This window comes from Eptatretus burgeri, chromosome 10, assembly GCF_056783735.1.
Source record: "Eptatretus burgeri isolate ZD-2024b chromosome 10, Ebu_testis_v1, whole genome shotgun sequence".
NCBI classification, from domain to species: domain Eukaryota; kingdom Metazoa; phylum Chordata; class Myxini; order Myxiniformes; family Myxinidae; genus Eptatretus; species Eptatretus burgeri.
Window position 1 is genome coordinate 19233885 of NC_140970.1, and position 24732 is coordinate 19258616.

Below are 24732 nucleotides of genomic sequence, written 5' to 3' on the forward strand. Positions count from 1 at the left end.
GACATTCCAAATATGTATTCACCACTTTAACATACGCTTCATACCCTTGTTTGAGGAGAGGGTATTGCATTTGGGTCTATTCGTTTGTATGTCTCGCTGTCTGTCCGCAAATAATGTGCTGACATCGGCCACAAATGCCACTTGGTGGTCGCCAGTAATACGCTTTACCCTTTTCTCAACAGAGTACCTCGATGAAATGTGTACAATTAGAATGTGAGTACGTCCATAAAGTGAGTTCAATTAGAATGTGAGTACGTCTATAAATTATGTACAATTAGAAGGTGAGTATTTCTATGAAGTATGTAATATTAGAATGTGAGTATTTCTATAAAGTATGTAATATTAGAATGTGAGTACATCAATAAATTATGTGATGTTCGAATGTAAGTATTTCTATAAAGTATGTAATATTAGAATGTGAGTATTTCTATAAAGTATGTAATATTGTTACGAATCTGGAAGCCTTGTGCACACAGACAGCCGTCCCCATAGCTTAGTTATTTCGATAAGTGTGCGTTTCTAGTTAGGGCCCCCTACCTGTGTCCAATGGGAATTGCATACATGCGCTGCAAAGTTATTTTGATAGTTAGGATTTGAATTGCATCCATAAATCTTCTACAACACCAGCATCACCTTCACCATCACCTTGCTCTGGCCGACGCCATGGCACCCGTGGTGGGCGGAGTTCAAGGAGGACCTTCACGGCGGCCCAAGACCAATCAGCGTGCTGCGAATGAGGTGGCCGCCGCTCAGCCAATCAGACCCCACCACGGTGAGAAAGGCGGTCTGCGTGACGTCACCACACCCTTGGGTCAATCGACGGACTTGCCGCTCGTTTTGGCCATTGGGGAAGGCGAAGAGCGATTCTGCGCACCAAAACCAGCCAATGAGGAAAGACGTACACCATGACACCGAGGTTCAGCTGACGGAGCTGATAAAAGGTCAGTCTCCATTTTTCGGGTGTGGTGGTTTTTTTCTTTTGAAAGCCAGTCTTCGTCTTGCCAGTCTTCATCTTGCCAATCTTCGCCCTGCCGGCCTCCGTTCGCTGGGAGCCCGGTCGTGTGGACGCCTGGGCTGCAACAGGTCCGAGTCCCGCCACTCCGCCAGCTCAACGTACCCGCTCAAAGCGGACAGGTCTGAGTGCAGGCTCTGGTCTTCAGCTCGCCTTTCCCTCTGAGCTGGAGGCCTCAATAAAGGCCGTGGCCACCGTTTATTTTGTGTGTGCGTGTGTGTATGTGTGTGTGTGTGTGTGTGTGTGTGTGTGTGTGTGTGTGTGTGTGTGTGTGCGTGCGTGCGTGCGTGCGTGCGTGTGTGTGTGTGTGTATTTGTGGGCCCGTCTGTAAGTCGAAATTGTTAAGTGCTTGCTCTTTGTACATTGCATGACTATATTCGGGGTTAATCCTGCTCTGTGTCTTCCCTTTCCCTATTCTAAATAAATCCATGTGTTGAATGTATCAGCTCGTTTCTGTGTTTTCTTCATTGGTTTAACACGGTGCGTGTTGGGGAATTAAAGAAGGCTGTTGTTGCCGTAGTTGTGTGCATTTGGACCGACGGGAACTCGGTAACCATCCACTCGGGTTACGCACAGATCGAGCACGGAAACGACTCGTCCTGTTCGAGTTCCGTCGAGGATGTGAATACTCGGTAGTTCGCCACGTGGGCCTCTAGGTATTTGGAAGTTTGGCAAATAACCCTGTCCCACGTGGTTGATTTATTGGCGATTCACGGTCCTGTAAGGTACGATCTAGATTCCGGGTGTTCGGTAGAGTCGACCCTATTGCTCCAACTCGCAGTCGTGCTCGCAGCCGAAACCCGTCCCGCAACAATATTAGAATGTGAGTATTTCGATAAAGTATGTAATATTAGAATGTGAGTATTTCTCCAAAGTATGTAATATTATAATGTGAGTACATCAATAAATTTTGTGATGTTAGAATGTGAGTATGTCAATAAATTATGTGCAATTAGAATGTGAGTACATCTATAAAGTATATACAATTGGAATGTAAGTACGTCTATAAAGTATGTAATGTTAGAATGTGCATATGTCTATAAAGTACAGAAAGTGACTACTTCGTCTCTCGAGTACATAAGATTAGAATGCGACTTCGTCTATAAAATATATAGAATTGCATATACACAATAAAACTGAAAATGTCTGCTTGGTTGCTGTATGAACATAAACCTATGTCATCAATGCATTGTGTATACACCACACAAACACACCAGCACACAGACACCACACAAAATAAGTGCTGGTGAAGGTTTGCGATCTGTGATTTCTAGTTCGTATTAAATTTGTCCTGACACATTGGCAGACTATATTTTTTACAGGCTTAAAAATAATAGTGTCCTTCCTGCAAAAAAAATTTGAGAGAAAGGGGGTGGGTGTTGTCGAGGTGAAAATGCCTGACTGGAGGTCACCCTGTTTCGGTCTCTAACGCTTACCAAAGTCAGCCTTGACCTTCGAAATGTTGGGATGTCGGTAATGAGGGGCGTTATCTCCCTCGCCTCCGTGGCGGGTTAACGACAGGCTGCGCGTGCTCACACATAGGCACGGCAGGCATTAATTCACAGACCTCGCTAATTAAAGGCACAAAATCTCTGACAGCAGGCCTACCCCGGCCTTCGGGTCGACTGGGCTGGGAACCAGAGACGTGATAAAGGCACGGTGATATTTATAACCAGTCCCCATTTCATTGCGATAATTTTAACATCTGGCATTCTAATAATACAGATTGCCAAATACATTATTAAAAGAGGGTGAGGAAAAAACAATTATATTGACACTAATGGATGAAATATACGGACTGTGGTAATTACTTTATGACAGGCCACTTACACAGTTTTATTGGAGCTTCATCTGAAGCTGAAATTACCAGTCAAAATGAGAATCGTAAATTTTCAATGTTACATTTAATAATATGCTGTTAATGAAACTTGGAGTTAACTTTTGTAGGTGTGTGAAGACAAAATTCATTTTTAATTGAATTTCTGAAAGGTTTATTAGTTAGGGACTTTCCTTTTTAAAATTACTTGCGTAATTAAAAAGAAAATAAGAGTACACCTTGTCTTTCACTGCCCAAAGTTAATTTATTTATATTAAATTCATTTTTAAAAAGCACCATCATGAGTCTCTGGGGCCATTCCAATATTGCTAAGCGGCTTTGCTTCCTGAACAATCCTGATCAGCAAAATAGTCTGAAAGTGCTTCAACGGTTAAAGTGTTGCAAAAGCACGGCAAACAAATGAGGATCCAGATCTTCTCCAACATCAAATCAATTCGTCCTTGTCACATACCCAAACCTGTCCATCAAGTTTCGTCCAAATCCGTCCACAACTTTTTGAGATATTGTGCTGCATATCATATTTGGCCCTATCTCTCAATGTTGAAGAATTACTTTAAAAATTCCAGTGTCTGGATCCGGATCTTCACCATAATCTAATCAATTCGTCCTTGTCACACACCCAACCTGCCCACCGAGTGTTGTCTGAATCCGACCGCAACGTTTTGAGATATCGTGCAAACAAACAGACAGACGGGTGAAAACATAACCTCCATCCACCTTCGGTGTATGTATATATCCATTCACAAACACAGCCACGTGAAACATGAGATACAAAGGGGGAAGACAAGAGGATTGGTTCAGTTGGTCAGTGTCTTTGCATGGCACTATGAGGGATAAGAATGTCAACTGATGCAAAAGGCTTGCCAGTGTGAAATATTAAGAAAGCTTGCATTGTCTCAGTTTTAAAACGGATTCCAGAAGAACAAGTGGAGACAGTCAGAAAAGAACATGTCACTGAGAATCTCTTGGGAACTATGCAATGCACCAGCTGTGAAGCGCAGCAAGCATAATAATGTTAACACGTCCAGCATGAGCACAACAATGGTTGGCCAGGCACAACCCAGCCCATCCACCATGCCCCCAAGCAGGAGAACCTTTGAACTAAAGGGAGCATTGGTCCAGCAATGACACCGCTTGAACACACCTCGGGCTCAACAGTGCCTCTACAGCGATCTCTTATGAAGGGTGACACGTTTATCCCCTCCTCTACCCCACCTCCCACCTCCACATTCAATGCAATGTTCATCCAATAAATTGCTCTGTGCTGTCTATTCTTATGTCACATTTTATGGTGCTAAACCAATCAGTGAGACTAACCATTTATTAGCTCATCTGTGAACAGGCCAATTAGTGGCATTGCCCATTTGGTCATCAATGACCAGCCGGTGAGCTTCATCAAATGATGGTGCCTGTTAATATTCACCCGAGGTGGTCATCAACCCCATTGTCTCAACATCCACACTGCAGTGCCTCGGTGGTGGAACAAAAAATTGAAGGTCACCCCTCAATGCTTAATGACGTCTTGTGTTCTTTTAATCATTGCCTGGAAAATTGGCTTCAGGTCTGATTTCCTCCTGCTTCTCGCAGGTACCAAGAAACCCATATTTGAAGAAATAATTCTGACATCCTCGCAGGTTGACCACGTCATACATCCATGATAATGACAGGTTTCCCTTCCCGAGAGTTTGAATGGGCATGACAAAGACGGACGCAAAATGTCAACACTGAAACATCATTGCAAAACTACTGTTGATGAAATAATAATTATGAAATCCAAACTTGACAAAAACATCCAGTTCATCGTCATGCATGTTCAGGAGATCTTGTTTTTTGTATACATAGCTGAGGCTCATGGTAGAGCAAGCATTAGTACACTGAATGGATCAGGACACAACAGGACAAAAGGGAACAGTTGAGATTGGGGGGAGGGGTGGGGGAGGGAGAGTTGAAACACCAACAACAGAGTTGAAGGCCAAGATCGAGGGAGACTTGGACAAACAATGGGTGTAGGGAGGAATAGGGGGGCAGGGAAGGATGCATGAGGTGGACAAGATGGATACAGAAGGAAACTCAGGGGGGAAAACTGGATATTTGGAAGGAGGGATTGGGGTGTGTTAATGAGGGTAGAAAAGATCATGGTTTTGGATTGGGGACGATCTGAGATGGTTTTCGATTGGCACCCTTTCCTGATGTCCTTCCCCACAAAACGTCTGCCATTCCCATAAACATCTTTCTGCACTTGTTCCACTCCTCCAAACCTTCTACTTCTTCGTTGAGTTCATCATATCAGGCCCTCATCCTCTCCTGATGCTCTTTTTTTGTATACCTTGTCGAGGCTCGTATGAGAGCTAACGCACAACGCACAACAAGAGGGGCAGGAGACAAGAGGAGTGGGAGAGGGAAGGAAAAAACAGTGGTGAACAGAGACATTATGAGATCTGTGGAAGGGATGGGGTGAGGAACACGGGGTATACAAGATAGACACCACAGGGACTTTAAGGACCTTACAAGACAGGGAACTTTTGGGAAGGAAGGCAGGGAAATCTGTGACGACGTTTCCCCTACACTTTCCCCACCTAATAATCTTCCGACCCCTACAACAATCCTAATTATTCTTTGGCACCTTTTAAAAGCATGGAGGTGGCAGAAGAGAAGAGAGGTTGTAAAGGATTAAAAAGATGAGATGTGAGCACATCGTTTATGAGGTGGACATGGGCACCCCAATAATCTTCAAGGTAATGGGATGGATCAGATTATCTTGCATGTCAAGTGTAGGATTACAAAATATCTTTGATATGTGCAGAGAATTGATGCTAAATTATTGTGGAAAATGGTTTCATTCAACCTAATTCTGTTTTGGTCTTTGTGTGATGAGAAAATTTTAAATACAGGCACTCCTCACTTAACGACCTACCTGTTTAACGACCGCCCGGACTTACGACCAGCTCTCCGACCAGTCGGTATTGTACGTTGTACGAAAACTTTGGTTGTGGACATGGCAGCGCGGCGTCTCAGCGTCAAGCATCTCATCTCGCATCACCCTTTCTCAGTCTCAGTCTCGTTCCCGCAGTCGGTCGGTATTCACTGCACTAACGTTCGCAATCTCCAAGACTACATATTTCGTCTACCCCAAACTATATACACATATGACCCCGAACCACTACCACACTTTGAAGGATTCAATGACTAATATGTTAATCTGAATGTCCTTTTTTATAACGTTAATGTTTTTTGGTACATCATTTTTATAATTTTTGCTGATTGTATTTTTATGTTCTGTAATATGTAAGAGTTATGCAAATTAAAACAAAGTTATCAAGTTGGAGTTTCCTTCAGACCTTTTCTTTATTCAGAATAAATAAAAACGATTACCTGTATTTACAGTATGCAAACCGAAGTAATGTATATGAGAGCTGATTTCCTCTATTCTGTTTATTACAGTATACAGTACACTACTCGAAACATTTTAAAATATATCCTCGCTTATCGACCAATTCGCTTAACGACCGAGTCGTAGGAACGGAACTCGGTCGTTAAGTGAGGAATGCCGGTACAACACAAATACATGCAGTAAGTAATCTCGTACACCCAACATGTACTCCTCACAAAACATTAATAAACAACTTCTAAATTGCAAAAAAAAAACAACTATAGATTAACAATTCAGACATTTATTGGACATGTGTAGACAAACCATTACTATTGAGCAAAGAAACCCATCATGAAACTAGAAAGGATAATCAGAGGTTGCAGACCCTCGGCAGGACTTGTTTTGTTTGGTGTATTTTGTGTGGCAAATAAATGGAAGGCTTTACTAAATGGAAGGTCATTTAATGCAAATGAAAGGTCTAAATGATCTTAAGGGTAATGGTCTGGAAAGGTGTAAACTGTAAAGGTTTGAAAAGGTCTATCTAAAGGAGTCGAAATAGTCTAAAGTGGTCAAAAGGGTAGAATGGGTCTAAAGAGTCTTAAGACGTCTAAAAACAGTCTGAAGGTCAAAAGGTCTGAAACGTGTGAAGGTCTAAAGGGTAGAAAGAAGTCTGAAGGGTCTAAACGACGTAAAGTTCTGAAGGGTTTAAAGGTCTAAAAGGTACATTCCAATGGTACGTACTTAATGGACATAATTAACAGATGTCGTCTCGGTTGAATAATACGTACTTAATAGATGTAGTCACGGTCCAATTCACATCCAAACGGTACGTAATTAATAGACGGACTCACATTTCAATAGTACATAATTAATAGATGTAATACTCAGATCACATGAGCACATCATTAAAAGACATATTCACATTCCAATATTACATAATTAATAGACACTCACATTCCAATCTATCTATAATTCCAGCAATGTGTGTGTGTGTGTGTGTGTGTGTGTGTGTGTGTGTGTGCGTGCGTGTGTCAGTGTGTGCGTGCGTGCGTGCGTGCGTGCGTGCGTGTGTGCGTGTGTGCGTGTGTGTGTGTGTGTGTGTGTGTCTGTGACTGCTGTTTCTCGACAACCACTGGTCCGATCTAATCGAAACTTGCCAACTATATTGCTGGGGACCCGAGGATGTGCCTTTTCAAGGTTTGATATTAATCAGACAAGTGCTTCCCAAGTTACGGCCATTTATTTACCAACCAATGACAGGACACGTTGCTGTGTGGCTGACGGGGAAGGGAACCTCAGCCGCGTTCTCCATTACGGGTTACAACGTACAGACTTCCGGATAATGATGACTTCGTGTATTCTAATAATTTCTCGATTACTTATGCGCATTTATAGATAAACACAATGTCCCAAGTTATGATCGTTTTCATATTAGACGGTGTATACATTTCGGTTACATCAGAGTGAGCTGAAATACTCCGAACCAGGAAGTAAATGTTTTTTTATTTTTATTTTTTTATTTTTTTCTTTTTTTCTTTTCTTTTTCTTTTTCTTTTTTTTTTTCTTTTTCTTTTTCTTTTTCTTTTCTTTTCTTTTTCTTTTCCTTTCTTTTCTTCCACGTACGGGTTTTTTTTTTCCACGTACGGTTTTTTTTTTCCTTCTCTCTTCCCTTCTTTTTCTCCCTCTTCCTCTTCTCTGTGTTTTTCCTTGCGATGACATTGCGAAAAGGCAAAATACGTTGATGCTAATTGAATAATTGGCCATTAAACCTAAATAGCGAATAATTGTAACTGCGATATGTGAACTTCCGGACAGTGAGGACATCAAAACGTTGGCAGATCCAGCAGCCTCCGCATTCTTGCCCTGGACGAGGAAACAAAGAAGAAGCGCCGTTTCCTCAGCAATGTTGTTTATGAAGAGGTGCTAACGAGATAAAGGTGTGTCCATTGAGACAATTTTTATTATTATTTATTTATTGAAGAAAAATTGTTCCGAAAATAATTATCCAAAAAAGTGCACAACTTCTTTTTGTTTCCAATTGTCAAAATGGTGTGGCCTTTGGAAGTGTTAAGGAATTCAGCTCTACTCAACATGCTTGCCAACAAAATACATCTCATTTTGGTGGTATGCTTTGCAAACTTTTTTTTTTTAAACTATTTTCAAACTAAAACAATTCGAACATGGAATACCGAATGACACTGTACTTTCAGGTCTCCTACAAATCCTACCCTGTCGCCTCACCATGGCGTAGGAGTGGTAATGGTCAATGGCAGCGAATGTCATGGTTAGCAAAGACGGGGAGGTAAACTTGATTTTAATTTGGATTTTAATTAACTCTGTGTGTGGAAGTATCACAGCAGTTGTTACTTCAATGAAGGCGATAATTCGTGGAATGATGTGAACATTCCGTACGGGCACGCACTACTTCTGGATAGTGATGACTTACTGTGTTCTAATAATTTCTCGATTTGTTATGCGCATTTATAGATAAACACAATGCCCCAATCCAGTCGTCATTTACGAGAGCAAAGGAACGGCCTGTGTATTTGTTTGAAAGTTATTTTTTATTATTAGGGAGGGAGAGGGATATCGTAATCGTCCTGTTTGTTTGTCTGTCTGTCTGTCTGTCTGTTAGCAACTTTACGGCAAAACTGCTTTAGCAAACACTATCAAATTTAATTCACAGGTGGGCAATGAACCTTTGATGACCCCATTAACTTTTGGGTCCAATTGGATCAAAGGTCAAGGTCACGAAAAGATCAAAATCGTTTTTCGCTCATAACTTCGTCAAAAATGATCTGATTTACTTCAAACTAAGCTTATAGTGAACCTTGTAACTTATAGTTTATAGTAATTGGTTCACGAAAAATATAAGTGACCACTATATTCGTTATTGCTGTTTGTCTGTATGTCTGTCTGTATTTCTGTCTGTCTGTCTGTCCCGAGCATAGCTCCGTGGGTTTTGATCCAATCCTGATGAAATTTTGGTGGGAGGTTTATATCATGATCTTGTTGTGTTTTCCTGAAAATGGGCATGGACCGCCCACTATGGACGGAGCCACGCCCAAAAAACGTGTTTTTTAGGGGTAGCCGATTTCAATTTGCATCTTCTCCTCGGAGTTTTGTCGAATCTGACAGGGGTTTCGGTATTTGGTTAGCCCAATGGCACCTGCATAGCCCCATGGAGCTCGATTTTTCATTTTCATCCCAAGGTCAAGGTCACAAGGTCACAAACTTAAATTGCGATTTTGACATTAAAAAAATTTCTTCTCCGAAGGGTTTGTCGAATCTGGCAGGGTTTCGGTATTTGATTAGCCCAATGGCACCTGCATAGCCCCACGGAGCTCAATTTTTCATTTTCGTCCCAACGTCAAGGCCACAAGTTCACGAACTTAGAAAATTGCGAATTGTGTTTTTAGGGGGTAGCCAATTTCAATTTGCATCTTCTTCTAGGGGGGTTGTCGAATCTGGCAGGGGTTTCGGTATTTGGTTAGCCCAATGGCACCTGCATAGCCCCACGGAGCTCGATTTTTCATTCTCATCCCAAGGTCAAGGTCACAAGGTCACGAACTTAGAAAATTGTGATTTTGACATAAAAATCCATCTTCTCCGAGGGGGTTGTCGAATCTGGCAGGGTTTCGGTATTTGGTTAGCCCAACGGCACCTGCATAGCCCCATGGAGCTCGATTTTTCATTTTAGTCCCAAGGCCAAGGTTAAGGTCACAAGGTCATGAACTTAGAAAATTTCTAATTTTGACATAAAAATCAGACGACCGCCCAAACTTTGAGAGCTAGGATGACAATATTTTTATGCATAATCTTGAGGTCATTACCCACCTAAAGTTTTGAAACCATTTTTCTCTATCTCGAACACCTTGCCCGTGGTGCCCCCAACAAGTTTGGTTTATGCTGATTTCATCAAAGTATGGATAATCCGAGGAGTGTGAAATGCCATATAGCCTATATGACGTTGTATTGTTCCTGGAATTTTCCAGAGGAAGTTTTGCACCAATGGTCATAATCCTTGACCTTTGACCTTTAAAGTTCACAAAGGTCAAATTTTCAAAGTTATGGGAATCGAACCGGGTTTTCAACCTTCTTTGACGAACTAACTCCATTAAGCTATAGCACGTATCCTGTTTCCTCATTTTAATGTCCACAACATTGTTTTGGGACCTTTAAACGTTATGCAAAGGTCAAATTTTGAAAGTTGTTGAACGAAACAGGGTTTTCCACATTTTGCAGCTAATAACCTGTCACCCGTACCACATAATGTTGATCATTTTTATAACTTGGTCAAACATTATCACATTGTCTCATCCTTGACTTCTGAAACAATCTACATCGTCAAATACCGCTCGTGAACTATCGTCGTCTTCAGACTTGTTTGTCACTTATAACCCTACCCATTCCTATCGTGAAAAATGCATATTTGTGAAGATCGGTCAGGTCCAAATTTTTGGGAGTCATGGTCATCGCTCAAAATTACAAATTTTCCATTAAAACTAAAACATGGTTACGAAAGTACAACTTTACGGAAAAACGGCTGGCTCAAACACTGTCAAATTGTATCCACAGGTGGGTAATGAACCTTGGACGACCCCATTAACTTTTGGGTCCAATTAGGTCAAAGGTCAAGGTCAGGTCTCGAAAAGGTCAAAATCGTTTTTCGCTCATAACTTCGTCAAAAATGATCCAATTTACTTCAAACTAAGCTTATAATGAACCTTATTCTATTTGTGACTTAAAATCCAAACAATCCTATCGTGAAAAAATGCATATTTGTGAAGATCGGGGTTAAGAATGTATCAAATTTAAATTTGCTCCCCAAAATAACTTTATGCCTTAAATGGGTGGGATTTGTTGTGCCTGGCACCACTTGTTATTATTATTTTTTTGCACATACGGGCACCCACGTATGGCCCGCACGTACGGGCATGCGAGAGCAAAGGAACGGCCTGTGTGGTTGTTGTTTCTGGCACGCAGTTTGAAAGTTTTTTTTTGTTTTTTTTTGCACGTACGGCCACGCACTCCGACACAGGATACCAACAAGCTGGTACTCATTTTGCCGACCTCAGAAGGATTATAGGCTGAATCAACCCACCTGGTATTACTTCAACAGCCGAGCGGGATTTGAACTCAGGACCCTCGGATCCCAAGCCTGCCATCCTAACCATTAAGCCAACACCAGGAATATTAGGTATCATCATTATGTACCATTATCGTTGTGTCATTATAATTTCAATAGTATGTAATAAATAGACGTACGTTTTGTGCAGACAAACAAACAAACAATGATTTGGTGCATCGTACAGTACTTGCAAAATCCAAATAAACAAGAGTTGTTTGGTAATATAAAAGTAAGTTATGGAAATAAAAGTAACAGCAGTTTGGTAATTTCTAAAATTAGACCGATCAAGTCTTTTACATGATCGAATGTTATGCAAAATAAATTTGGTTGATATATTTTCTAATTGCAGCCTCATAGGTGTTTTACATGCTTCAGATGGCATTGACTTTGACCTTTTAATGAAGTTTGACCAAATTCTCCTCACATATACTACACATACATATAAATAAGCTGTGAAAGTTTAAATTTGATATCTTGAAAAATTACTGAGGTATGGTAATAAATTCACACAAAGGCCCGTTTCATTATAATGGGGTGAAATTGTTGTCATGGAAACCATTGACATATCAAAAAGGCTAAATCAATCAGTGATTTTTTTTTGTGAACCAGGTGTGTCACCAAATAGGCGAATCCTGTTCAAGTTAATAGCATGAAAATTTAATATTTGATGTGACCTTGAGCTTTGACCTTTTGACCTCCAATAATATGCTTCAGTGACACAATATGTAAACCCTATTCAAATTTTCAGTCAAGCAGATGAAAAGTGATGTGACCTTGACCTTTTGACCTCAAAAAAATGTGCTTCTAGATTTTGATTGGTGAACCAATTCAGTGACCCAAATATGCAACTTCTGTTCAACCCAGCAGAGTGCCCACTCTCAGGGAAGCTGGAGATTGTGCATTACTTGCTGAAAAAAGTAGAGTGTGGATATTGCAATAAGATTCGACTGATGTTTGTGTGGTGTGCATCTAAAGGGGTCTAACAAGTCTGCAGGTCTCAAGGGTTGTAAAGGGTCTAAGTGGTCCATAGTGTCTACAGGGGTTAATAGAGTATAATATGATTATGCGTGAGGTTAAGTTTTGGTAGGGTTTTTTTTTTTTTTTTTTTTTGGAAGGAGGTGTTGGATTATTAAAATAGAAACTCTCATACAAACTCTGTTCTGTTGCTGCAAACTCTCAGACATATTAACACACGAGTACATGTCAAGTCATACATGAAGATGTTTATGTTTTTCAATCTTGAGATTATAATTGCTAAGGTTTTTATGTTTGGAAGGTTTCCTTTTTATTAGCAAGTGTACTTCCAATGATAAACTGTGCCATTGAACCCCACGCTCTCCCATGAAGGATAGTTAGGCAAATGGTCTGTTCTTCTGCAGAGACATAATTAGCATTCTCTAACGGTACATGGCCACAGAGGGCCTCAGAATTATGACAATCTGCCATGGTAATATTTAACAGAGGGAAAATAAAGTCTTGAAAGCCTTATGGTGGGCTTAGGCTGGATTTATTCCTTATCATATCGCAGGCACTGCGTGCAAAGGTCACGTGTAATAAGGGACGACGATCTTAGTGTAAATCCCCCAAATCCCTCAGGTTCGTCCACCGGGGCTTTATGTTCTAGCCCCCATACCATCTTCCCCACGAGAGCAAAGAGATTTGAAAATTCAATCACCGTGTAGGAAACGAGCGTAACTATAATGCCATTTTGGTCTGCTTATGATGCAAAAACCCTCGGTGTTGGATCTAGCTCCCTGTTGTATACACAAAGGCGATGTATGGGCTATTCTCGAATATAGGTAACTGAGATGCAGCATCTGCTACGGTGAAACTTTATTGAATAATGTTTTTTTTTAAAACAACCTGTTAGTGAAACTTTCTTGGCCTGGTTCAGCCTGCTTCGAAATGGTGGAGCACCATTGAGACATCCCCACGTCCCAAAGCAGAGAGCGATATGATCCTATGTATCTCAACCAAGGGCAGCACCCTGTCTTGAGATGAGCCGTCTCTCAGGCTCTGCCAATTAGCTCCTGCACAAAGCACAAGAGGTAAAAAGTGTGACTATTAAGTGGAATGGTGAAGCATTTAGCTTCGAGTCACTGCTGCTTCAACGACAGAAGCAATTTGCAAAACGGCCGACTTAACAAGATCAAATTGTGAGTTTTATTGCTTATTTCAATGGAACGACGGCGATTGACGTAAAATGAAGGCATCGCATGAAATTGGGTGATTTTGGTCATTTCCTCTTGATAAACAGTTGTGAGCACCAAATGCCCATGAGTCTTATCGCTCTTTTTCAACTAGTTTCAGCCATAAAATGCTCTTTCCACTCGGGCTGAAATTGAAGGATTCGTAATTTATATTTTTTATAGTTCATTTTCAATTGGAAATTTAAATGCAGGGGAAAAACTCCATGCTGATGTAAACAATAGGACTACACGTATTGGAAAGGTACATCCAAACTTGAACACTCCCATTATGCACATGCTAATTTCCCCAAAATGCAAACAGCGAGTCTTGAAACTTTCCTTGCTGTTTCAACATTTTTGGTCGTGTGATGTGTAAAACTATGCAGAGTAGGACTATGTTGAAGTAAGCAACAATAATTGTACCAAAAAAAGGAAGGTGGCCGACACTGCATGAATTCCATACGAGGAATGCATAATTTGGGCATGGCACCTGTTTAATGCCTTTTACAGAAATCATTTGTGGGATATTTAAGTCACTCAAGTAAGTGTATAAAAGGAAACTGAAATGACACACTGAGTGTCCCGAAGGAATGAAGCATATACCATTAGATCTCATGGTCGAATGCTGAAATGGTATTACTTGAACATCCAAATATATATATATATATTTATATTTATTTTCATATACTTGTATATATTTATTTATTTATATTTATATATATATATATATATATATATGCATATATATATATATACATATATTTATTTATATATATATATATATATATATATATATATATATATATATATATATATATATATATATATATATATATATATATATATATATATATATAAATATATATATATATATATATATTGGGTGGTCGCGAGACTACCCTGAGTCTCAGGTTTTCCGTCTGTTGGGTGGTCACTAGACTACCCTAAAGCCTGTATCTCACTGGGCTGCGAAAGCTCACGACTCGTTGGAGACACCAAATTGCGATAAAACCGATAATTTTCACTTGGAATCGCACTCAATTGAAACTAAAACACATTTGCATATGTCTCACGAATATCGCACGAATGTCCCACGAACTCCTGGCGAAATTTAGGATGAACTTCGCCTGGAGTTCGCATACATGTCGCACGACATTCATGCGATGTTCAGGTGACAAAACTGAGTTTTTTTTGGAACATGCAACTGTCACGCGACGGTCGTGTGACCGTCGTGCGACCATCGCGCAAATGTCGTGCAACAGTCGCACGAAAACTGTGCGTGACAATTGAGAAATCGGGACTATATATATATATATATATATATATATATATATATATATATATATATATATATATATATATATATATATATATATATATATATATATATATATATATATATATATATATATATATATATATATATATATATATATATATATATATATATATATATATATATATGTCCTGGTGTTGGCGCAGTGGTAAGGGCAGCGGCTTGGGATCCAAAAGGTCCTGAGTTCAAGCCCCGTTGGGCCACTGAATTAATACACCAGAGGGTTGACTCAGCCTGTCATCCTTCCGAGGTCAGCGAAATGAGTACCAGTATACTGGGCCAGTGTATACCCCGGTTAAAATAGGTGTACCATATCCCTGTGTCGTAAGAGGCGACCAGGGTTGCCTCAGGAAGGGCATCCGGCGTAAAACGTGCCAAATCACGATGCAGATCATGCGGATGATCCGCTGTGGCGACCCCCAACGGGAGCAGCCTTAAGAAGAAGAAGAAAAAAGATATATATATATATATATATATATATATATATATATATATATATATATATATATATATATATATATATATATATATATATATATATATATATATATATATATATATATATACTCCACACATCCACCGAACCATTTGCATTTTGGAAAAGATGGGTGGGATGATTGGGCAACTACAGCAGAAGTGGTGAGGGAGATAGCTAGGAAGGTACTTGATGTGACATCTGGACAGAGGAAGGAAGATAAGCAGACTTGGTGGTGGAACGAGGAAGTACAGGAAAGTATAAGGAAGAAGGGGTTGGCGAAAAAGAAGTGGGATAGTCAGAGAGATGAAGAAAGTAGGCAGGAGTACAAGGAGTGGTGGCACAAGGCAAAGAGAGAGGTGGCGAAGGCTAAGAAAAAGGCATATGACGAGCTGTATGAGAAGTTGGATACAAAAGAAGGGGAAAAGGATTTATACCGATTGGCCAGACAGAGGGACCGAGCTGTGAAGGATGTGCTGCAGGTTAGGGTGATAAAGGACGCAAATGGGAATGTGCTGACTAGCGAGGAGAATGTGTTGTGAAGGTGGATGGAGTACTTTGAGGAGCTGATGAATGAAGAAAATGAGAGAAAGAGAAGGTTGGAAGAGGTGGAGATAGTGGATCAGTAAGGATGAAGTGAGGACTGCTATGAAGAGGATGAAGAGTGGAAAGGCGGTGCCCAGATGACATACCAGTGGAGGCATGGAAGTGTTTAGGAGAGATGGCAGTGGGGTTGTTAACCAGATTGTTTAATAAAATCTTGGAAAGTGAGAGGATGCCGGAGGAGTGGAGATCAAGTGTACTGGTTCCGATTTTCAAGAACAAGGGTGATGTGCAGAGCTGTGGAAATTACAGTGCGATAAAGTTGTTAACCCACACCATTAAGTTGTGGGAAAGAGTAGTGGAAGCTCGGTTGAGAAGAGAGGTGACGATTTGTGAGCAGCAATATGGGTTTATGCCAGGAAACAGCACCACTGTTTGCGGTGTTTGCTTTGAGAATGTTGATGTAGAAATATAGGGAAGGCCAGAAGGAGTTACATTGTGTGTTTGTGGATTTAGAGAAAGCTTATGATAGGGTGCCAAGAGAGGAGTTGTGGTATTGTATGAGGAAGTCGGGAGTGGTGGAGAAGTATGTGAGGATTGTGCAGGATATGTATGAGGACAGTGTGACAGCGGTGAGGTGTGCGGTAGGAATGACGGACCGGTTTAAGGTAAAAGTGGGATTGCACCAAGGATCGACTCTGAGCCCTTTCCTGTTTGCAATGGTGATGGACAGGTTGACGGACGAGATCAGACTGGAGTCTCCATGGACTTTGATGTTTGCGGATGACATCATGATCTGTAGGGAGCAGGCTGAGGCGAGCCTTGAGAGGTGGAGGTACGCACTGGAGAGAAGGGTAATGATGGTCAGTAGGAGTAAGACGGAGTACATGTGCTTAAATGAGAGGGAGGGTGGTGGTATGGTGCGGTTGCAAGGAGTTGATGTGGGGAAGGTGGATGGGTTTAAATTGTTGGGATCAACTGTCCAAAGTAACGGAGAGTGTGGGAGAGAAGTGAAAAAGAGAGTGCAGGCAGGATGGAGTGGGTGGAGAAGAGTTGCAGGAGTGATTTGTGACAGAAGGGTAGCTGCAACAGTGAAGGGGAAAGTATATAAGATGGTAGTGAGACCAGCTATGTTGTATGGTTTGGAGGCGGTGGCACTAACAAAAAGACAGGAAGCGGAACTGGAGGTGGCAGAGTTAAAGATGCTGTGATTGTCGTTGGGAGTGACGAGGATGGACAGGATAAAAAATGAGTATATTAGAGGGACAGCGCAGGTAGGACGGTTTGGAGACAAAGTGAGAGAGGCGAGATTGAGATGGTTTGGACATTTTCACAGGAGGGAAGCGGAGTATATCGGGAGAAGGATGCTGGAGATGGAGCCGCCAGGCAGGAGGAGAAGAGGAAGGCCAAAGAAGAGGTTCATGGATCCGGTGAGGGTGGACATGCGAGTGGTTGGAGTGTCAATGGCAGATGTGGAGGATAGAGCAAAATGGAGACGGTTGATCCACTGTGGTGACCCCTCACGGGAGCAGCCGAAAGAAGAAGATTTATTTATATATATATATATATATATATATATATATATATATATATATATATATATATATATATATATATGTATATGTTAGGTTGGGAGGTTAATTGCTTCAGTGTGGGTGTCACAGCATGGAAGGTTTGCATTCCAATTCATGGGATGCATTACCACAATAAAGAAGTTTGACATGATCCTTCAAAGACTTGATCATGTGTGCTGCCTTCTGTTCCTTGGAGATGCACTGTATGTCCTGTGACTAATTTTATTGAAGAAAAACCCTGCTTTGTCAATGTTGAACACCTGTTCAGGGGCATAGCCCTTTTCTGTTATCAACCCCAACAAGTCTGGCTTGAATGATTTGTGTGTAGAGTGGAATTGTTCACACGATACTAATGGCCGACCAATGTTACACTCATCCTGCCACGCAACTTGCCTAAAATCACGATTTCTCTGCTAATGTCATAACCTTACAGGATGTCTTCGCTCCACGACCACTTAGAGAGGCTTGACATTTCATTGTCAGACTGTATTTAAGGGTAAAATATGAGGCTAATTAATGGTAAGTTCAATAAATCTCCTGGGCACAAGCTCACTCGACCATGATGCTAAAAAGGCTGCAAACACTGTAAGTGGTAGATGGCAGGAGACATCATCTCTGCACATGACGTGGTCACAGCGCCACATTCAAACCCGCGTATAATCAAGTTTTATGCGCGTTTTGGAAATGTGTCGCAATAATTCCCACATGTCAGTGTTGAGAAAACCTGCTTTAGCCAAGGGTTTATTCTCAAACTCTTTGTTACCACTGACTGACCCACTCACTCATTCCTTCATTCACTCATTCAGGCAGTGATATAAATGTTTAGTACTTTTCAAGTGGGTTCGAAAGCTGAAATTTGGCATTATGTAACTCAAAGCCACGATTCCAGAATTTTTCTTTTTAAAATCACAAAACTGTCCGTAAGTGTTAGTAAATGAAAATATCCGTAAACGAAAGTCGGTCAAGGAGACTCACTCCATCAGCTTTGGAGGGGGCGAAGCTTTGACTGCACATGAATAAAGAGCTCATCCTGCCCACTTAGTTTTCATTTGATTGATGTGTTACTTATGAAATCTAAAGATTTCGTAAGTATATTGATGTCTTCCGTCATCTGTTTGTGTGTTTGTTTGTGTGTGTGTTTGTTTGTTATCTTGCCAAAACGAAGTTTTTGCAAGATGTTAGTCAGCTTGTATGTTTTTTTTTTATTTATTTATTTATTTTTTTGTTTGTTTGTTTGTTTGTTTGTTTGTCTGTAATCACATATAAAAAATTCTGCAGAGCACAGTTATCATTGGAAATTTTTGTAACTTCGCATATGAGAGGCCTATAGAGGTCCCTTTCAGCGCATAAAATTTTGAAGGTCAAGGTCAAAGGTCAAGGTCACTTTGTCGCAAATCAGGGGAGTCGACGAAACCCTTATTTTTGAGTAATTTTGATCGGATCGTCTTCAAACTTCATGGGAATATAGTTCATGGTCTGGCGCTCAGCTGATTAATTTTTGGTGGCGATTGGCCTTGACCTTCATGGTTAGCGCCTGAGGTCAAACATATTTGACCCCAACGTCAAATTTTCAAGTTTTAGGAACCATATCGTGTAGTACCTCAAATTGAACACCTCGATGAGTGCTTTCTAGATATGTCAAGCTCGAGACATTATGACGTCATTTGCTGACGTTGTGAGGCAAACGCATATTTTTCATGGTTACTCTGTAAAACGATTCTCATCGGAATCTCTCGTCGGCAGATATTCCTCAAGGAGTCGCTCCTGGTGGATAGCAGCTCTGTTCACCTCAATGTGACCTTAAAGAAGTCACACGTGGTCACCTTTTGGCAAGATACGGGTCACCCTGCGGGTGACGTTGTTTTTATTTGTGTGTTTGTTTGTGTGTGTGTTTGTTTGTTTGTAGGCACGATAACTCGAGAACAGAAGAAGCTACCAATGTCAAATTACACCACGTGATTCAGGAAGGTGATGGCTAGTGCTGATTAGATTTTGGTCAAAATCGGTCAAAGGTCAAGGTCACGGTGAGGTCAAACATTCGATTTTTGATGGTTTGGTACAGAATCATCGTAGAAACTTCTGGTTTGCGTCGCTACCTTCTCGAGAGACAGCTTTTATTAGACAAGGTCAGAGGTCAAGTTGACGATTTCGTAAGTACCAGTCAATGACTGCTTGTTTATTTGTTTGCAGAGTGCAAGCACAACACACGAGTAAATGATAAAGGTTGTTGTCATAATGGAGACATCCGCGGCAGCAAATGTACTTTTGCTAAATTCCAAACAAGCACAAAGAGCAATCGTAGTGTTTGTTATAAGGAGGTGTGAGTACAAACTTGATAGTTATTAATCGGTTGGCCATGTGCAGTGGAGCAAGCTGACAAAGGTACCATTAATTTGATCACTATTTCACTTTAGGCCTCCTGGGGTACCTGCTGTTCCACCTCTGAACGTGACACTTCTGAGCATGGCAGATGTTGAGTCAGGCTCTCCCTAATCATGTGCATGCACGTTCATGTAGATTGAAGGATTACTCTTCATCCAATGTTTGCCCACTTCCTAAAGGACTGGTTAATCTTTTCAATGAGAAGGCACGTTATTTTCAATGGGGAATTTAAAGCAAGTTCATGTTTCTTGGAGGTTATGGCTACTATAAGTAGGCAGTCGCTCAAAGGGGATTTGTTATGAGTTGTTGGGCTGGGGGAGGAGAGGGGTTGTATCATTGCAGAGTATGCCATGCTTTCTTTGAGTTGACATTATTAACAAAATAGCAATTCTCTTCAATTGCTAACGTCTGCTGTTTCTGATTATGCCCTTTCGTATACCTGTGCAAGTGTCTCTTGCCCAATGTTACCCCTTTGGAAACGAAAAACGTGTTTCTGTGCAATTCTCTGGGCATCATTCATCGACGAGTAAATTTGTGAGGTGGAATTGATTAAACCCAGACAATGGCACCTGCTTTGTGGAGAGAGATGAAGCTCATTAAGGACCAGAGGTAAGGATTTTGTCAAAAGACCTTGTAAACAAGGGCATACACAGGCGGTGGTTTGCAACCACTGTTCTGTTAAGCCCCAGGAAAATGCGAAACAGTTGCAATATCAAAGCCCAAGCAGAAATTTGGGGGCAGTGGTCAGATCGGTAGGAACTCAGTGCAGGTGTCCCCTGCAAAATGTCCCCCTCAATCAATGTCCCCTGCAAATTTTTTGTGGGTTCTACAAAGCCTGGTCTCACCCAAAATGGGCTTTTCAGATGCGATGGTGGAACGCTTTTTGAATGGAAATATAAGGGTCAATCACATACCGGCGAGTGAGAGAGGGAACTCCTTGACATCATCACACTTCTCTGATTAGACTCCACATCTTCACTGTGGGTGGAAGGTCCTTTCTGAGCAAAGCTGTTATGAAGGGGAAAGAAGTGGGTGAGAGCAGCCTTTCCTCTACCCACCAGAATCAACCTTTGGTCACAGCACTTAAGTTGCTTAAATGTTGCCCACGTATGGTTATTTTGTTATTGACCAAGCTTGACAGTCAATGCTTACATAGACTGTGAGCTTATATACTTTTCCCCTTCTTATTTATTTCTTCCTGCTCTGAGAACCTCTACTTATTTAAAACCAGAGTGCAGAATTGCAGGCCACATCATCTTTTGTTGTTGTAATGCCTTTTTTAGGTTTCAGGAGGAGGAACATTGTATCCCAGGGCCAAAATATCCCATTCTTTTTTTAGGATCACGTTTTGAGGACCAAGTTGTGACGTTTTTCTGTATTTGAGTACAATGTTTGTTCCCCACATGTATGCATGTTTTTTTTCTTTTCTTGGGTATCTTTATTTATCTGTGCAAGTCCATGTGTTGTGCTTTTCATTTCCATTCAGAATTACATGATGCATTAACTATTTTTTTTTTTAATTGGTCATAACGTCATGATATGAACATCATAAATTTAATTCTTCATTCACATCCAGTCATAGATCAGATATGAGAAGTTTCAGATTATTTTTTGAATGAAGATATAAATTCAACCACTTTTGGCTGGAATAATAACCCCTTCACTGATTATGTCATCGTTATCACCCTATTTACCCCACAGGGAGATCATGATATAACGAATTTATTTATTTTTTGGTGAGCAGTTTCGTAGAAAATGTCTATTTTTTTTTCTTTAAACCAATGTGGCTGCCATGCCATGTGACCTATGACATCAGAGTTCGCAATAAAATATTCTCCATGGGGAGTCCAGCTTCTATGTTTAAAGTTACGCATCAAGCAGGTGACAGGTTACAAGAAATAAGTATTTACTGAAAAATTCACATATAAAGGCTCGTATGGAGTTTGTCAAAAAGCATCCTCATGATACTGCAGACATGTGGAGAAACGTTTTGTCTTAGATGAGACAAAATAGATCTTTTTGGTCTATATTCAAAGCGTTATATCTACCGGGCGTAGTGGCGTGCGCCTGTAATCCGGCTACTCGGAGGCTTGGGTTGGAGGATCGCTTGAGGACGGGAGCTCTGCGCTGGGTCTCGCTATGAGAGGGTGTAGGGCAGCCCGGAATCATGGCGAAACCCAATCCATATCCCTGTGTCATAAGAGGCGACCAGGGTTGCGTCAGGAAGGGCATCCGGCGTAAAACCTGTGCCAAATCAGTATGCGGATCATAACGGATGATCCGCTGTGGCGACCCCTAAACCGGAGCAGCCGAAAGACGAAGAAGAAGATTCAAAGCGTTATGTCTGGTGGAAGCCTATCATTATACCACCCAGGCAACACCATCCAACCTGTCGCAGCATCATGCTACGGGTCGACTTTCATCAACAGTGACTGGCAAGCTTGTTGGTTGCTTGCATAGATATGTGGGAAAGGGCCACCTTTTATAGAAGGGACAATGAATGGTGCAAAAAGTACAGGAGAATCCTTGATGAAAACCTGCTTGAGTCGGCCATTAATCTGAGACTGGGTAGGAGATTCACATTTCCACGGGACAGTGATCCAAAGCACAAAGCAAAAGTCACTCTTAAGTGGCTAAATATGAACAAAAACACATGTTCTTGAGTGACCCAGTCAAAGTCTGGACCTCAACCCAATTGAACATTTATGGTGACACTTGCAGATTGCAGTCCATCAATGATCCCCATCAAACCTGGCAGAACGAGAGCAATTTTCATGTGAAGAATGAGCAAAGATTTTACCATCTCACTGTGAATAGCTGGTAGAGACCTATCCAAAAAGACTAGTAGCAGTGATTGCTGCAAAGGGTGTATTTACCACGTTCTGACCTCAGGGGCTGAATACTTTTGCAACCAGTGAATTTTGACTTATACATGTTTTTTTGCAGTATTCCTGACATGTAACCTCGCTCAACTATAACAGTGTTTCGTTTGATCAATTCAGTTGTGAATAAAAAGGTTAATTTGAAAAAATTGTTTCTGCATAATTCGTAATTCATATAAATGTGGCATTATTGGACAGGGGTGAATACTTTTGCATGCCACTGTATAATGTATAGCATAATGTCTCAAAGTTTCCAACCCAGGTATCCACTTCATCAATAACTCCACAAGCCCTCCCTCACCTTAGCTGATAACCTTTGTAAGTTATGAAGAAGGAAAAAAGACAAAAATGTCACAGCCACTGTTCTTTTGTTAATTTTGCTGTCTGGAGTTAAAGGGCTAACTCGTGTTTATTTACAACTAAAATGGTCACCAGTCAGCCATCTTTGATTAGGTTGCAAAATATTGTTAGGTGCAAGTGTAAGCCATTCTGCACTGTGCTTCTGCATCGTTTGAACAAAATTGGACGATGCATTTCCGAGAAATGGTTGGGAACACGTTGAAGTAACAAAACGACCGCCAGGCGGCCATCTTGGATATGACCTTGAAAAGAAATGAAGGCTTACGTACGCCATCATTCATTATCTGTTTGCCAAGTTTGAACAAGATCTGCAAATGGATGTCTGAGAAATGGTTGAGGACGTGTTCAATACCGGATTTTTTCACAACTAAATTTACCACCAGTCGATCAGTAGACCATCTTTCATCAGATCACAAAATAAAGTGAGGAGCACGTGGACGCCATCATGTACTGTATTTGTGCCAAGTTTGAACAAAATCGGATCATACATGTCTAAGAAATAGTTGGTGACAAATTTCAGTAGCAAAATGGCTGCCAGCCGGCCATCGTGAATCTGATCTAGAAAAAAATTGACTTGAATATGTAAGGAAGCAAAGAATGGCTGTGAGTGGGAGGATGTCTAGCTGGGAGGATGTAAGTGGTAGGGCACCTTAGTGGTCAATACTATGACCATTGTTATTAGCCCCCGTTGGACTTAGGACGAAACGAGGGCTTATGGATTTGGTCTCAATTTTCTTGTGTGCACGTATGCGCGTGTGTGGATCTTCAACAATTTCTCGGACAAGCATTTACCGATGTTGTTCAAACTTGGGACACATAAAGAATGATTGCATACATAAGCATGCTATTTTTTTGTGATCAGATCAAAGATGGCTGACGCGTTCATTTTGTTACACATGTCCCCAACCATTTCTCTGACATTCATGGTCCGATTTTGTTCAAACTTGGCATAAGCACAGTACATGATGGCATGCATGTGACGCTCACTTTAATTTGCCATCTGATCAAAGATGGACGACTGTTAGACTTGCAGCCATTTTGTGACTTACATGTGTGCCCGACCATTTCTCAGACATGCATGGTTCAATTTTGTTCAAACTTGGAAAAAAGCACATTACATGATGGCATGCACATGCCCTTCACTTTATTTTCTGATCTGATCAAAGATGGCCGATTGGAAGACTGGTGGCCATTTTAGTTTTCATATAAATATGGGTTAGCCATTTAACTCCATTCAGCAAAATTACTAATAGAATGGGAGCTATGACATTTTATGTCTTTTTTTTTTACTTGTTGATGCAGGAAACTGTCCTGAAGGACGATATTTCAAAGCTTAACATTTGATATGTACACAGCTGCAAACCAATTATGCATACATATTGGGGTCAATAAAGGCAACAACAGCTGATGGAAATATACAATGACAAAATAGCATTACAACACGATGCTTCATGTTGTATATTTATTTTATTCTCATTAAAGCGCAAACGTCTTAGCATGTAAACTTACAAGGAATATTGCGCCGCCTTTCCTCTTTCTGGAGTTGCTCCTTCTTTTTTTCAAAATGTTCTCCAAACTCTTGATCCACTTTGTGAAACAGGAACCAATCCAGTAAACATCTAAAATGATGAATATAACACC

General features: G+C 40.9%; 1 pseudogene; it reads left to right on the forward strand.

Annotated features, from left to right (window-relative positions):
* Positions 1–21895: 21895 nt before the first annotated feature.
* On the forward strand, positions 21896–22036 carry LOC147018036 (signal recognition particle RNA; annotated as a pseudogene).
* Positions 22037–24732: the final 2696 nt, after the last annotated feature.